The 17,400-nt window shown below is 35.5% G+C and overlaps 1 pseudogene; it reads left to right on the top strand.

Annotated features, from left to right (window-relative positions):
- Nucleotides 1-1,943: 1,943 nt before the first annotated feature.
- On the top strand, nt 1,944-2,019 carry LOC118906523 (annotated as a pseudogene).
- Nucleotides 2,020-17,400: the final 15,381 nt, after the last annotated feature.

The following is a 17,400-nucleotide window of genomic DNA, read 5'->3' as shown; positions in this document are numbered from 1 at the left end:
GTTCCTTTACATTTTTTCAAATTTTTGACACATCATGTGGTCTATCATGCTGAATCGTCTATGTGAGCTTGAAAAATGTGTATTACTTTGTTGTTGAATACGGTATTCTATATATGTTAATTGTATCCAATTTACTGGTGGGGTTGTTTAATTCAATTGTATCAGTACTGATTTTCTTTTTGTTGGATATATCATTACTAAAAAAGAGCTGTTGAATTCTCCAACTGTAACTGTGGATTTGTCTATTTCTCCTTGAAGTTCCAATGGTTTTTGCCTCATGTATTTGCCTCATTTACAGATTCTTTCTTAATTTTTCATTGTTCTATTGTATATCTTCAAATTTGTTATTCATTTATTCTGCAAAAAAATGAAGACAGTAAAGTACAAATCATGTTATTTATAAAAAGTTCAAGAAAATTTTATAATATTTTTCTTATGTATTACTGTGTAACAAAGTACTCTAAACTCAGTGGCAAAAAATAATAACTGGCTTGTTATTATCATAAATTCTGTGAGTCAGTAATTCAAATGGGGGAGATGAATTATTTTTCTGCTTCACTATGTTGGATGCTTCAGCTGATAAGGTTTGAAAGGCTGTGGGTGACTTGAATGATTGCAGCTGTAATTATGTAGAGGATTCTATAGTCACATTTTTGGTGTCTAGGTGGGGATGAGTCTAAGATACTTTGACCAACTGTCCCAGTTTGCCTGGAACTGAAGGAGTTCCCAAGATGCTGGATGTTTAGTGCTGAAACCAGGACCATTTTGGGCATATAGTTGGTCACTGTTCTCTATGGCTGAGCTCAGCTGTGACAATTGATTAGAGCACTTCACATGCTTCTCAAAACATGGTGCTAGATTATGAGAGAAAATCTTCCAAAAGGGAGTATTCAGAGACAAATATTTAAAAAGACCAAGGCAGAAGTTACAAGACTTCTCATAAAGCCTAGGAAATCACATAGCATCATTCAGTTGCAATTACGTTAGAAAGCCTAGCCCAATTTTAATAGAAGGGGAATTACTTTCCACCTTTAGATAGCAGAGTGGCAAAATCACATAATAGAAGAGTATCTAGGAGAAGGAATAATGCTGTAGTAATTTTTGAAAATGATAATTTGCTGCAAAATAAACAATATTTCATATATGTATACATATGGTATGGCTATAAGAAAAACAAAGAAATGATCATCTTAAAATTCAGTCTAGCAGTTATAAATACGGCAATGGGAGTGGGTTGCATCATTTGCAAATATTTTCTCCCATTCTGTGGTTTGTCTTTTTGTTTTGCTTATGATTTCTTTTGCAGTACAAAAGCTTTTGAGTTTAATTAGGTCCCATTTGTTTATTTCTGTTTTTATTCCCATTACTATAGGAGATAGATAGAAAAAGATATTGCTGCAATTTGTGTCAAAGAGTGTTCTGCCTACATTTTCCTTTAAGAGTTTTATAGTATCCAGTCTCACATTTAGGGCTTTAATCCATTTTGATTTCATTTTTGTGTATGGTGTAAAAGAATGTTCTAGTTTCATTTTTTTACATGTAGATGTCCAGTTTTCCCAGCACCATTTATTGAAGACTGTCTTTTCACCATTGTTTATTTCTGGGCTTTCTATCTTGTTCCATTGATTGATATTTCTGTTTTTATGCCAGTACCATATTATTTTGATGACTATAGCTTTGTAATGTAGTCTAAAATCAAGAAGCCTGGTTACTCCTGCTCCATTTTTCTTCCTCAAAATTGCTTTGGCTATTAGGGGTCTTTTGTGTCTCCATACAAATTAAAAAAAAAAAAAATGATACAAATGAACTTATTTACAAAACAGAAACAAACTTACAGACTTGGAGAATGAATTTATGGTTACCGGGGGGAAGGGTGGAGGAGAGGGATAGCTTGGGAGTTTGGGATTGACATGTACACACTGCTACCTTTAAAATAGGTAAGCAAGACTATACTTTCAGGGATCATTTCTATAGTTCGTTACTAGAGAAGTTTCTCTGAATGCGTAGAGCACCTTAAGGCTGTGAAAAAATAAATAAATAAATAAATAAATGAATAAATAAAATAGGTAACCAACAAAAACCTACTATATAGCACGTGGAACTCTTCTCAATATTCTGTAATAACCTAAATGGGAAAAGAATTTGAAAAAGAATAGATACATGTCTATGTATAACTGAATCACTTTGCTGTACACCTGAAACTAACACATTGTTAATTAACTATGCTCCAATATAAAATAAATTTTTTTTAAAAAGAAAATTGCATTTGTGAACATAACTTTCTATATTTTATGAAAAAAATCCGTTATGAAGATGCTTACCAACAAAACTAGCTCTGAGCATTAAACCAAAGAACCCATATATATTAATTTCCTATGACTTTTGTAAGAAACTACCACAAACTGAGGGGTGTAAAACAGCAGAAATTTACTCTTTCATATTACTGGAGACTAGAACTCTAAAATCAAGTTAACAGGGCCATCCTCTCTCAGCCCCTGATGGTTGCTGGCAATCAATGGTGTTCCCTGATTCAGGTTGCATAATTCCAATCACTGACTTGTCATCATACAGCCTCTTTACTCTGTGTGTCTGTGTCTTCATATGGCATTCTCCTCTGTGTTTCTCATAATGACACCAGTTGTATTGGATTAAGTGCACAACTCAGGTATAATCTCATTTTAATTACATCTGTAGCGACTATTCCAAATAAAGTCACATTCACACGTACCAGGGATTAGGACCTTGGCGTACATTTTGGGGAGGTGCAATTAACACACAACACTTTCTATTAAAAGGTGGGGTTGATTTTGTAGCATTGACTTTAATTTTGGAAAATGAGTTTTGAGGTTTAGAAATTTCTGTTAGTTGTTAGCTGTTCTTCCTAATTTGAATAAGCAACTTATACCCTGTTACAGTATTAAAATAGTCCATATTCACACATACTAGAAACATGTATACAGATCACTAATATAGAATTTGGATCTTTATTTTACTTCTAATTGACCATAAAATCTTTGGAAACTCATTTCTCTGGTATCTTAGTAGCCTTACAAAAAGGTGGTAGATAGGTGTGGAGGAGGGCAGTTAATGTTGACTTCAAAAAGCTTTGGAAGTCAAATGAGAAAATAAACTAGAAAATGGAAATATAATGTAAATATCTGATACAGTTGAGACTATCTGAGGTCAAAAATAAAATTTCCAGAGTCCATTACACTTTAAAGATATTTTACTAGTTATCTCTTACAAGATCTAAGCAAGGGACATGACCACATAAACAAACATGCTTGTTCCTATTCTTCCAATGACCCAGATACTCAAATTTCACTCTCAGGAAAACATGCAAGATATGAATGGGACTAAAAATCTATAATTATCAATATTCTCTTCTTATATAGCTTGCCTTCTATATATTGAATAATTCAATTTTTCAATGTCTTAAAATTAGCTTTCATTTGAATATTTAAATTGCTAGAGCTGTGGTTTTCTTCCCTTCTCCTTGATTTTTAAAAATATGTATATATAATTTCAGGAGCAAATTTGATTTTTTCTATGAAAATCCCCCCACTCTATTTACCAAATCTAACACTGGGCCACATTAAATTTCTAAATTTATTACCAAACTTCATGAAGGCAGAAATTTGAAATTTTTTATGCTCACTGTGATATCTCCAGTAAGAACAGTCTGTAGTAGAAACACAATATATATTTTTGAATAGATGACTATATTAATTGAAAAGCCCATACAGGTGAAGAAGTATAACAGTGGTTCAGAGAAAAGGCTCGTAGACTAACTGCCTTCATATCCTGGTTTAACCCCTTATTAGCTGCTTACCAGCCACTTTTCACCATAAGCAAGTCACTCAATTTCTCACAACCTCTGTTTTCTTATTTGTAAAATGAGAATATTAGTAGATATTGTTTCATTGTCATTTATAGGAGTAAATACATGTAAGTTGCATAGAACAATGAATGAAGCAATTATCTAAACCTAATATGTAATTCTTAAGAGATGATATATACTAAGTATTTAAAAATGATAACTATTACAATACTGTTGTGTTTGTCATTTGTTGTTTTTGATTTATTGAACAGCAGCCACTTTTATGTATCATATACTTAGCAAAATTAGATGTCATTGAAATCTGTGTGCTAATGAGATCTAAAAGCAGCTTCCTGTAATGTTGGCTATTTGTTCAATGAGGACAGAAACACTTAAGTCAGTCTGCCCTTTTTGTTTCTTTGTTTCTTTGTTTCTTTGCTTTTATTTTTCTTTTTCCTTACCTATAGTTCAGATTCTTAAAATCAAAAGTAAAGGAAATTGAGCACTGCATTTCCCAGATCACAGCCATGAAGAAACTAGGGCTTTTTTCTCACATGGCCAGGCTTAACACTTACCACTGTGACTTGTAACTTCACATTTATGAATCTCCGTTTTCTTATTGACAAAAAAAGAAACTGTCTCCCTGTGCTAGGCAACTGTGACAAATAAATTATATGCATATAAAAAGTGCCTGAGATAAAACAAGTGATCCCTATTTCCGAGTTTCCTTCTTCATTCTGTCAGCCTTCTCCAATCAGTTCACGTTTTCTGCTCTGGTAACACTACAAACTGCCTTGTCTCACACTTCTTATGTTCCTTAATAAAGTTCAATTTGTTTTGCCTATAATTATCAGAAATTATTTATCCAACATAAAAATTATATTAAGATTTTGTTTCCTTCAGGATTCTTTTTTAAAAATCAGTCACCAGAGTGCCTGTTAAGAAGTTTACTGTAAAAATATTTAATTGTAAGGAAGATTGGAATAGCCATATCTGCACAGTGAACAGTTGTGAAAGCTAATTTTAAGACACTGAAAAAATGAAACCACTTAATGTTTAGAAGGCAAGCAGTTTAAGAAGAAAACATTGATAATCATAGGGTTTGGGCCCCATTTATATCTTGCATGTCTTCCTGAAAGTGCAATTTGAGTATTTGTAACCAAAGGAAGGTGGAACTTTATGGAAGTTAAATCATTGGCACAAGATGGCTTGACAGGCACGAACTAAGGTCAAGAATAGTTTATCTGAATGTTTGATGATAATAAATCATAGGGAATGTCTGATACAGTTCTCTCTACACTAAAGATGGCCTTGCCATTGGAATCCTAATATTTACTTTATGCTTAAACCTCTTCCTAAAATTCTTGTAGTTTGATTACTTAAAAAAATTGTCTCATAAACAGAAGTTAACATACTTTTTCTCTGTTTAAGGCCAGACAGTAAATATTCCAGTGCCTGTTGCAAAATTGTGCAAAACTGCTCAACGCTGCCTTTGAAGAATGGAAGAAGACACAAACAATATATAAACAAATGAGTGTGTTCCAACAAACTTTTGTTCACAAAACAGTTGGTGGACTGGATTTGGTCTGCAGGCCATAGTTCCTCAACCTCTGCTCTTAAATACATATTGGGGAGAAAAGAGTGAGCTTTAAGCTAGGGATTCTTTATCACACTTTGGAAAGATCATGTGTTATGAATCTGGTAGTCTTATGTTCCATTAACCATCATTTACTAGTTGATTTTTCCTGGACTAATTATTTAATATCAGTGCTATTTGGTATGCTATTATATGTTGAAAAACACAGATCCATACAGAGGATGGTTCTTTTTGGTAGTGAACATCTTCAAAAAAAAATTATGCTATATGCCTAAATTTCTTCCGTTCTTACTTCATGTGCTTGACAGGATGTTGTATTACTCATTTATACTTTATGGAGAAAGTTTTTCTCAAATCAGTTGTGCTAAAAAGACTGATATAAGGAGGCCAGGAGTATATCTGCAGGTATTACACATCAGAGAGTGCGAAGGGAGAAGCCTGCAAGTGAAGACTGAATCACAGAAAAAACAAACACCAGGCATAATAAAGACAACATTTTTACAGTTATGATGTTGCCTGTGGTTTTTGAAGTGGAAAGCACACTGCTTTAGTATCATCCTATTCTAGTACTACTGTATATATGTATTCACCATCCATAAAAGTGAAAATTTCAAGTATACATGCAGACATGTTTAAAAGGAGAACAAAATTCCACCCAAAACCTTACCAAACCAACCAACCAAACCAGAGTCCTATGAAATCAAATACAAATATGTTGAATTAAATTTATTTATTTAAAAAATTGCTTTATCATTTTAATTTTAAATACCAGTTGCATAACTGATTTCACACTCCATGTTTTGAATGAGTGAATTTTACAGTCAGAATTCTAAGGAAGACCTCCAGCCTGTGTAGGGCATTGCAGCTCAAAGTTTTATTCATAAACAAGTTCTAGACTGTAAATTGGGTAATATTTACAAATTTTATGGATATATGATAACTGGATATATATTATATATGTCATAAGTAATATATGGATATATATGTATTATTCATAAATATATGTGGATAAATATTTTATTATATAGGATATACTTTATATTTATGGACATATATATATATATTCATAAACAAGTACTGGACTGTAAACTGAGTAAATATTTTACAACAGTTTGATCTAAAAAAGTATGTATAATGAGTCTAATAATAAAATATGTGGACTTGATTTTTGTGTAGTTTTGTTTTTTGTCCTTCATTTCATTTTTATAGTAATTTAATTTTTTCCATTACATAAAGGTATCAGTCCATTACCAATTAAAGTTTGGGAGGACAGATTCTTTCCCATCAATAGTTTAAGAATCACTGCCATAGGGCATGAGATGGTGCTGTGGGAGCACAGGAAGGATCAAGGCAGAATTGGTAAATATCTGGCATGAGTTGCGCTGACTTCCAAGAGGCAACTATTAAGCCCATATCAATATCTAAAAGTCATCAGTAGCCATGTTCATCCACTGCATGTTTTAAGCTAGTGGATTAGAAATGCTGATGAGAATCCAGCTCCAGGGAAGGAAGTCTCCTTCCCAGTAAGCAGAACCAGAAAGCTGAGGTCCTTAGAAGACAACAAAGCCATTTCTACAAAAATCTATCAGGATTAAGAAGAGAAATCTGGGGGAACAAGACTGATGGGATGTAAATAAATAAATAAATAAATAAATAAAAAATTAAAATATAAAAACATTCTTAGCTCAAGGACTGTTCAAAAACAGGCAGGCTGTATTTGGCCCACAGTCTGTAGTTTACAGGCCTCTGGATTAGAAGAGTGTATCATTTGACTCAGAGGCCATGAGACTTTAATGATGCCTAATAAGTGTGACAATGGCTGCATTCATCACATTAATGGCATTGTCCATTCAACAGACTACAAGAGCCTGGACTTCTGGAGCCTGTGCCTACCAGGTGAGGAGACAAATGAAAAGGTGAAACTAAATCACACCCCCTCAAACTCACTAACCAAATCCTTCTCTTAGTAAGGGGAAAGCACCGTTCTCTGGCCCCTGTGAGGTTTTGCTCTTCACTTATGGCCAATGTAGATCTGGTTTTCAAAGGGTATTTCAACCTTCACTAGCACATAAGTTACTTACCAAAGCAAGGTGAAGGCCATCTGGGACAACAGTACCTGGAAACCCAGCAGGTGAAGAGGACTAATACTGTCTAATGCATCCTGAAAGCAGGTCCAACAAGAAGAAAAGGTTGGCTGCATCAGAATCCCCCAGGAAGCATGTTAAAAATAGGCTTCCGGGCTTCCCTGGTGGCGCAGTGGTTGAGAATCTGCCTGCCAGTGCAGGGGACACGGGTTCGAGCCCTGGTCTGGGAAGATCCCACATGCCGCGGAGCAACTAAGCCAGTGAGCCACAATTACTGAGCCTGCGCGTCTGGAGCCTGTGCTCCGCAACAAGAGAGGCCGCGATAGTGAGAGGCCCGCGCACCGCGATGAAGAGTGGCCCCCACTTGCCACAACTAGAGAAAGCCCTCGCACAGAAACAAAGACCCAACACAGCCATAAATAAATAAATAAATAAATAAATAATTTTTAAAAAAAGAAACCACTTTCTAAAAAAAAAAAAAAAATAGGCTTCCAACCTTAGAGATTCTGATCCAGTAGATCTGGATTAGGGCCAAGTCACAAAGTCACTGCATTCATTAGACAACTATGGCTTGTGAATGTGAAAAGAAAGAAGATTAGCATCTAACCAGCTACTGCTAAAGAAAATGGTTTTCCAAACAGCTGAAGAAAGCTAACAGACCTATCCCTAGCACCAGTGTCAAAAGAAATCTGGGTAGACTGAATTCTATGGGTTGCAATGTTCCCCCCTCAAAATTCCTGTGTTGAAGTCCTAACCTCCAGTACCTCAAAATGTGACCCTATTTGCAGATGTAATTAGTTAAGATAAGGTCATTCCAAGTAGGGTGGTTCTTAATCCAGTTTGACTAGTGTTGTTATAATAAGGAGAAATTTGGACATAGCCACAGGCACGTAGGAAAAACACCATGTGAAGAGACACAGGGAGAAGGCAGCCATCTACAAGTCAAGGAGAGAAGGCTGGAAAAGATCCTTGCCTCTCAGCCCTCAGAAAGAACCCATCCTGACAACACCTCTAGCTCAGACTTCTAGCCTTGGGAACTGTGAGACAGAAAATGTCTGTTGTTTAAGCCACCTTGATTATGCTTTTTTGTTATAACATCCATCCCCAGGAAACTAAACTGAAGGTCATAGGGAAATAAGCAGGCTACTCACAGGATTTCAACACTGAGACAGAAACCCTGAATTTCTTGAAGTTGCTAAAGTAAAATGTGGGCTGCTCCAGTTACAAAACAGCTACAGAATGACACTAGGCTTGCCACCAGCTTTGCAATACCCATCTTATGCTCTCTTTTTTTACAGAGAACGCTGCTGACCAGAATACCAGGTGGAGTGAGCTTGGAAATCCACACACCCTCCCCGTCCCAAACAACTATTATTGCCTAGCCACTTGTGAATTGTCACCTCTTTTAAACTGCCTGAAGTTATCACAACCTCCAAACTTCATACTGCATCCAATCTAAATTACCTTCAAATTAAAAAAAAAAAAAAATGAAAAAAAAAAAAAAAAAAGACTGATGGGATGTCAAGATTAAATTAAAATGTGAAGTGTATCTAACCCTGTGGACTGGGAGTTCTTCTCTGGTGATTTTCAATATTTCTGTGGGTAGAATTTCCATAGCTTCTGCAGAGTTCAAAGATACATTTAAGAACTGCTACCATGAGCACAGTATGTCAGTAGTTTCAGTGATGAACATCACAAGAAACACAAGCAAGTTGACAGGAAACAGAATCCACATATAATCCAGTCAATTTGATGCATGAAAGTCACCAACATGCATAAACCTGACCCATCTCCCACCCCAAACACGGTTGTTTAACATGATCTGTTCAGAGAATCTGGAAGCAATCCTGGCTAGGTTGCAGAACCTCTCAGCTCATATGCTTTTAGGGGAAGTTTCATTCATAACTAAGAACAAATAAGCATAGGTGATGTTAACTTTAAAGCAAAAGAGTAAGGTTCCAAGAATGGTTGTGCAAGTAAACCTCTAACTTTAACCATGGATAGAATTTAAACTTCTAACATTTAAGAAATTATTTTCCTTTATACAGAACATCTAAAATTTCATGAAATTATGTTTCAAGCACTTTTTGTGAAGTTACTGAAACAGGAAAATTACCTTGGATTACACATAATTTCAAAGTTTAGAGATAATAGGCAAAGCTTTACCACTATAATATTGTAGTAGCCCATGTAAGAGATGGAAGTGACAAAAACTCTGTTCCCATATAGTTAACACAGTCAGTTGTAAGCCCTCTCTGCTTTCCCCAACACCCTTGGGCTGGTTTCTCTTTCCTATCTGTCTTCTATTTTTCTCTCTATCTATAACTTCATATATTTTCCTGTTTCAATCTTTCATTTTTAATCCTAACTCAGCTTAACTTCCTCCACTTTTTACTCCTTTAAATAACCATATTATAATACTTAAAGTTCTCTCTCTCTTGCTCTATCAAATAATTGATTCCAATTTCTTAATTTTTTTTAATTCTGGAAATTTTAATTCCTTTAAATTTATTTTAAAAAATTCTTAATTGCAAATCTATGATTCTCCCACCCCTGAGTTCCTAGTTGTTGAAAGAAACCAAATTTTTCCTATCACTTTCAACTTCCCTTTCACTTCATTTCCCTTTAATAAACCAAATCAGACACAAAATTGAATTATGTCATTTAGTGAATTGAATCACCAAATTAATTAGCTCAGAGGTAATCTCCAAGAAGGAACAATTTTATGAACATCAATAAAACAAGCTATATTAAAAAGAATAATTATTTCCTGATACTCCAGGGGCTTATTTGAACAAATTCCTGTCTTTAAAATTATGTACCTCTGTCTGCTTTGTCACTCCTACTTGAAACATCATTTTGTAAGTTGTTAATAGGAAAATATATGTATAATATACCATACAGTTCCATTGTATTGATCTTCCTGTGTGATTGGACACATTTTCTTACAAAACACTTCTAAAATTGTGTTATTCTCTTTTAGAATGGTGTAGATTAATTCGACATGAGATCAGAATGAAGGCAATAATCATTAAAACTTTGTAACATATTTTAAGGCAATTTAAAAAAATCTACTTCTTCTACTCCTCCATTTGACTTTCTAAAATGAGCCATATTTCCAAAAGTTGGGCTATTTGCCCAGTATTTTAGGTACTGTTCATCTTAAGAAATATCAAACATTGTGCAAAAAAAAACCACAAATGGTCATCAATGAGTTTTATGGTTCATATTCAGACTGATGTGGTCAATTTGCTTCTGGATAAGTCACACAATATCTGACATTTTAAAAAATACTTCATGAGGTTTTTCTGATCACTAAAATTCATTTTCAACATGCCAATGTGCAAGGCATGTGCTTAGAGCAGAAGTGTGATTTCATTTTCAGGGTGGCCTAGGACAGGGCTCCATTTCTTAACTGGTTTAGAGTCTGGCCTAGGATTTTGGTTAAAAATAATGCAACTCAATTTATTTTTACAATAATGTGAAAAAATAATGTATTAACATTGTGTAATATTTGGCTTAGATCTATGCGTTCTTTTCTTTATTTAAAAAAGTTGATTTACTTTTATTTTTAATTCTAGTCCCTGAACAAGGAACAATGACTTCCTGACCTATAACTAATGAAAAAGTCAAATTCTGCAAGCTACATATGAGTGGAATCTACCGTATTCTTACCTCTCCCCAAACCTTAGTACTACATGTAGTGTGATACTCATTTCATAAACCTCATGTTTTATTAGACTTTCTCCTTATGTTTCCTAAGTTAGAGAATTTAACTAGAAAAAACAATGTATTTCTTTTTCTTTACAGCTTAATACTTTCACAATACTAACAGTGAAGGTCTGTTCACAGGAAGCTTTCAGGTCCATTTATAGCAAAACCAGAAAAGCAGAAAAGACATATTGCCCTTTTCAATGCACTGTGAATGTCAGAGCGCTTGTGCTAGATTGTATTGATTCAGGTTTGACCATGTGACTTGTATTGACCACTGGAATGTGAAAAAACGATTGTTGTTTTAGCCTAGACCCACAATGAGAGACACATTAGACCTCAACGTGATGCACAACCTGGAGAAGAGCCACCACGTGAGACCCACTGACTCTTACATACTTCATGGAGCCACTGAGAGTTGTGACTGCACTTGGTTACTGCATATGGCACAGACAGTGACTACCCCAGCTCTCAGTGTACTGGGACAGTTTTCTAATACAGAACTACATGATAATAAATACAATTGGGTCTATCTAGTACTAATCCTTTGTACATCTCTTTAATGTTGATTAATATAATGCTTGAACCCTGTCTGATGTTGTTAATAAGGGGACAGGAGTTAAAATGTCAACTGGCCCACCAATATATGCACTCTTAGCAAATCACTTTGTCCATTATCTCTTTTGTTGCTTTTTTCTTTGCTGAAAAAGGTGTTTAAGTGAACTCAGTCCTATAGCAGTGAATTGTGTCCTTTCTTTGTTGCAGCTACTATACTAGGAATCTGAGAAAATAAAGAGGAATAAACTGTGTCCTGTTTCTTTCTTGGGAGCTCCCAGGTTAGTTGTGGAGGAAGGGATGCAAGAACAGTTATAACTCAGAGACCTGACTATTATATAAAAGAAATGTGTAACCTTCTATGGAAATCTATAAAGCAAAAAACCCTCTTAGCTAAAGAATAGGGAACTATACAATATATACAGTGGAATTTCTAAGGAAGTCAAACTATTGCATAAGAGATATGAACAAAACCCTGGTCACATGAAAATTTGTGACATTTTGGGTACCTTTACGTAATTGGCTGTTTCTAGAATTAGGGTATAACATGGAGGAACTTGAAAGGGACAATAGATGACACTTCAAGAAGACTGGGATCGATGTGTGAAGGGTTTTCTTTCTCTGATAAACAGGAAAATAGGCAAAAGAGGTTTTGAAAATAAAATATGTTTATTAAAAATCTTTAAATGGGGAGAAGAATTGAAGAGAGTTCCATTTTACAAAGCTTATTATTGGTGATGTTTTAAAAGAAGACCTGCAGTCAAGGGATAGTTGTGTCAAGAAAATCTTCTGTGAACTTGCTGGGATGGACTATGTCTTGGCACTGAAAGTGAACATGATGAACAGAGACAGGCAGAGTCTAAAGGCTTTTGTGTGATGGAGTTAGAAGTACTTTGTGATTAATGAGATGAGGTAGATGAAGAAAAAACTGAACTACTGAAGGGAAATTTGAGGTTTCTTTCTGAGTTGGCAGATGGACACCATGCCAAAGGTAGAATGGCTTAAACAACAGAAATTTATTTTCTAATAGTTCTGGGGGCTAGAAGTCCAAAATCAAGGTGCCACCAGGATTGATTTCCTCTGAGGCCTCTCTCCTTGGCTTGCATATGGCTGTTCTCTTGCTGCTTTTTCACATGGTCTTCCTTCTGTGCAGGAATGCCTCTGGGGTCTCTTTGTGTGTCTTAATCTCCTCTTCTTATAAGGACACCAATCAGATTGGATAAGGAGAGACCCTGAGGATCTCATTTTAACTTTAGTACTCCTTTCAAGGCTCTATCTCCAAACACAGTCATATTTTGAGGTACAGGGTGTTAGGGTTTCAACGTATGAATTTCAGAGGTGGGAACCCAATTCAGTCCATAATAGACAACGATGTGGTAAAATAAGCCAGGACACACAGAAAAGATTTACAGTCATTTTTTAAGTATTATTATATAGGACTCTTTAATTATACATAAGAAGATTTCAAATATTTCTGGTATGACTAATATGTATAGCTCTGAAGATCAAGATCATACAAGGGCTGATGGGAGTCATCATCTACTGTGGCTTGAATCCATGAGAATAAACATTAATATTCCAATAAGGTCAGAATCCTGGTGAGTATCGTAATGGGCCAAGGGGAAAAAATGGAATCACATAAACATGAGCTATGGCTGGAAATAAGCCAACTGTGTGGTATAGTTTAGCTATCAGTAAGCTTAAAGAGAAGCATCATTAGAAGAAAAGAAGCTCATGCTCCACTTTGCACCATGTCACTTCCATTTTAATATGTTTAATTCTGGACACCATACTTTAAGGGGAGAACAGAGGGGCTGGAGATTATTTTAAGAATGGCATAAAGATCCAAAACATTAATTTATCCACTTTCACTCAACCAATAGATATTTAATTTTATTATACCAATATTTGTATTACACCATATGCTAAGCAACCATTTTTAATAACTCAAGCCCTCTTGGAGTTTATAGTATAATGCTAGAAGAGCCATTAATCAGAAAGTCCCATGACTAAATGTGAAATTACATTGTGACAAAGGATATGAATAAGAAATACATATTATGAGGGATTATACTAGAGGGATTTATCTTAGGGAGATCAGAGAAGTTTTCTCCCAAAAAAGACAAATTAAATATATATACACACATATATACATATACATATCTCATATAAGGAATATTGAAGGGAATTAGGAGTGTTTCCCTTCTGGAAGAGACAATTCCAAGATACATATTTTCTATTTTAAGTATTTGACAAACTTTCTTCTTAAAGAGCCTTTCTATTTGTTAGTTATATTTCCAAAGTGTGACATGATAACAAATACTTGGACATTATATGGGGTAGAAATTTTATCTTGATAAAATGAGAGTGGGGGCCTTAACTCAGAAGAGCTGAATTTGAGGGTGAAAATTAGAGGAAAGGAACATAGAGTCATATAAGAAGGTAAGAATTTTATTAATCTGTTGAAAGCTGAAGTTTTCAGCTTTCTGAAGTATCATTTTTGTTTAAAGAGGGGAAGCCTTGAAGCAATTAGATGTAATAACTCCACTGATTGTAAGTGAAGAGATGGCAGTATGGTTCAGTGTGTAGCAGGGGGAGGGGGAATAGGGAACAACTCCTTGGTCTTGAATGGAGAGATGGATATGGTTTCTACAGACACCAGTTAGAGGAAGGTGGAGAAAGAGCTAGGAGAATGTCCAGCAAGATTACAAAGTGGATCAATGAAACTGAGGTGAAAGAATAAATACATATTCTAAAATACTGTGACAGGCACTGAGGTATCACAGTTATCTGAGGCCTCTAGATAGCAGGATATATACATCAGCGATCCTGCTATCAAAGATTTCCTGGTTTAATAAGGAGAAAATGCAGGACAAAGTCAGAATAAGGACATATGCATGGTGCTACATGGGCACACACAGAGAACACACAGACCATCTTTGGGTGAGAAAAGTCCTTCTAGAGGTGGCATTTAAACTGAGTCTTAAAGGACTAGGTAGGGTCATTGCTGTGGTCTGAATGTTTATGTCCCCTCCAAAATTCAAATGTTGGAAACCTAACCCCCAAGGTAACACTATTAGGAGGTGGGGCCCTTGGATGGTTATTAGGTCATGAGAGGAGAGCCCAAGTGGATAGGAATATTGCCCTTGTGAAAGAGGACTGACAGAGCTGCCTACCCTTCCTCCACCAGATAAGGACACATAGTTGGCAGTCTGCAATCCAGAAGAGGACTTTCACCAGAACCTGGTTATCCTGAGACCCTGATCATAGACTTCAAGCCTCTAAAACTGTGAGATATAAATTTCTCTTGATTATAAACTACCCAGTCTACAGTATTTTGCTATAGCAGCTCAAAAGGACTAAGACACTTATCCAGACTAATGGGACTAGAAATGATATTTTAGTCGGAGGAGACAATATAAGCATAATCTTGGCATGCAATACATCATGATATGTGCAGGAAAGTAAAAGAAAATATGCATAGGTGAAAAATTAAGTGGTTGGCTCTCCAGCCTCCAAAATAACTGGGGTGAGAAAAAAAATGAAGAAAGAAACACTGACTTACCTAGAACCCTAAAACCGTGTCTGAGGTAAGTTGTGAGAACTCCTGGACCTTTATAGCTTCTATAAGTTTGTTATTTATATTACCCTTGTATCCCCACATAGAATAGCTTGAAGACAATACCAAAAAAAAAAAAAAAAATGCATTCTTATGCTTTGGAACAGAGGAATGGTAAAACTGATGAGACTATTTCTTTCTATACTGAGTAACAACGTGTAATAGCAGTGTTATAATGCAAAAGAAAATGGACTGAATCCCTTGGACTTGAAGAAAAGAAGAAAAAGAAAAAAATTTAAAAGGCACCCTAATTTATGCAAAGTGACTTTTAGGGAAAGGGGTAGGTCAGGTTAATCAGCCAATTATCAACTCTGTAAATGTCTTATATATTATCTGTCTAACCTCTGTCTTCTCTCCTTTCTTTTATTCTTGATTTCTCAATATGTTGTCAACGTAGCAGGATTTTCCTCATATACAGTGAAGGCAGAAAGGTGCTGTCTAGGGTAATCAGAAAGACTTCAGCAGATAAAATAGTTTCCCCACTGTTGCTTAAAAAAAAGAAAGAAAAAAAAAAGCTATGCTTTCTTTACTTGCACGAAATGGTACTATGACTTTGGGGATGGGGTAGATGAAAATGCAAAGGAAGAGATAGTACCATCAAAATTGCCTTGACTATAGCACAGTGCTCTTCAGTAACAAAGCAGGTATTTGTCTTGTCCAGGTTAAATAAAACATCAATCACCCCAGTGAACTATGCTTAAAATTGGAGCTTATTTATGGACATGCACTGGCAGTTGCAGTCACCAATGTAAATACAATACATTTTAGTTAGAAACAGACCACATATCAGAAAGCATCTTGACAGTCTGATAAGCAAGGCCACTGTGAGGAGAAATATGTAAAAAAGTTTGTGGTGGATTAATAGAAGCAGAAAATTTTTTTTTTTCTGACAAAGGGAAGGATGTGAAATGCAGGAAGTAAAAATGAGAGAGAATAAATTGTTCTATGTATATGAAGGCACTCTTTCTGTTATTCACAGTAACTCTTTCTGTTACTTTGCATTCAGAGATGAAGCTCCTGAGGAAGCTTGATCTGGGTGGATACTTGTGGGTGTGAAATATATGTTCATAGCTGGTTTTGACAAATATATCTAATGGGCTGGAAAACACAAAACAAAGTAAAATTTAACAATAACAGTAAAGAATAAAGAATGCACTCTGCCCTGAAAATGATTATAATATATTTGGGAAACCAGGAAACTGAAAGTAAAGCTGTTTAAAGGTAAGTAAGGTAAGGTTGGGATTTCTTGTGTTATATTCCAGCTCTCCCAAAGACTATAATGTTGTAACTGACAACTCACCCCTGAGAATAAAGAGAGGCACTACTTGAGCTTCTCATTTATTCTTGGTTCAGATTCTTCCGAAATACCTTAAGATCCCAGAAGTGGTTTTTTTTGAATTTTGACACCAGGTAAGGGAAGTAGAAGGGGAAACAGTTCTGTTGTTAGAGAAAGTTTTTGAGAGTCTGTGTCCAGATTTGAATGTATTATACAGGTACTTGTATATGTTTATGAAATTTGAGGATGAATAGGAGCAGGTAGGGTGGTCAACTCGGCCCACTTGTCTAGGATGTCCCCTGTTTTAAAATGTAACGTCCCACATTTTGAAAATCTCCTAAGTCAAGAGAACATTTGGTCAGCTGGTCATCCTAGAAATAGGAGAGATTATCATCTTGCCCCCAGCTAGAATTGGCTGGGTGTCAGGACATGCAGACAGACCCTGGTACCACTAGCAATTAAGTAAACGGCCATGGGGTGGAGGCAGTGCTTATTGAATTGGGAAAAACATAAAGTTTTCGAAAGTAGCCATACTTCATATAATAGGGACACCTTATTCCTTGTGGATCTAAAGAACTCTGTAGAAAATAGGGGCTTGGAAAAATGTCATGACTGTCATTAATTACCCTTCCCAGTTAAGGACTATCTAAGAGGTAATGGGGCCCAACTGAGAAGTTTTGAAGTAGATAACTCAACAGAGGAAGGGATGGTTACTATGTTTCTGTAGAATTGCTAACT

Source organism: Balaenoptera musculus, chromosome 13, assembly GCF_009873245.2.
Source record: "Balaenoptera musculus isolate JJ_BM4_2016_0621 chromosome 13, mBalMus1.pri.v3, whole genome shotgun sequence".
NCBI lineage: Eukaryota > Metazoa > Chordata > Mammalia > Artiodactyla > Balaenopteridae > Balaenoptera > Balaenoptera musculus.
The sequence above is the reverse complement of the archived record's forward strand: the minus strand, read 5'-3'. Positions and strand labels throughout refer to the sequence as shown.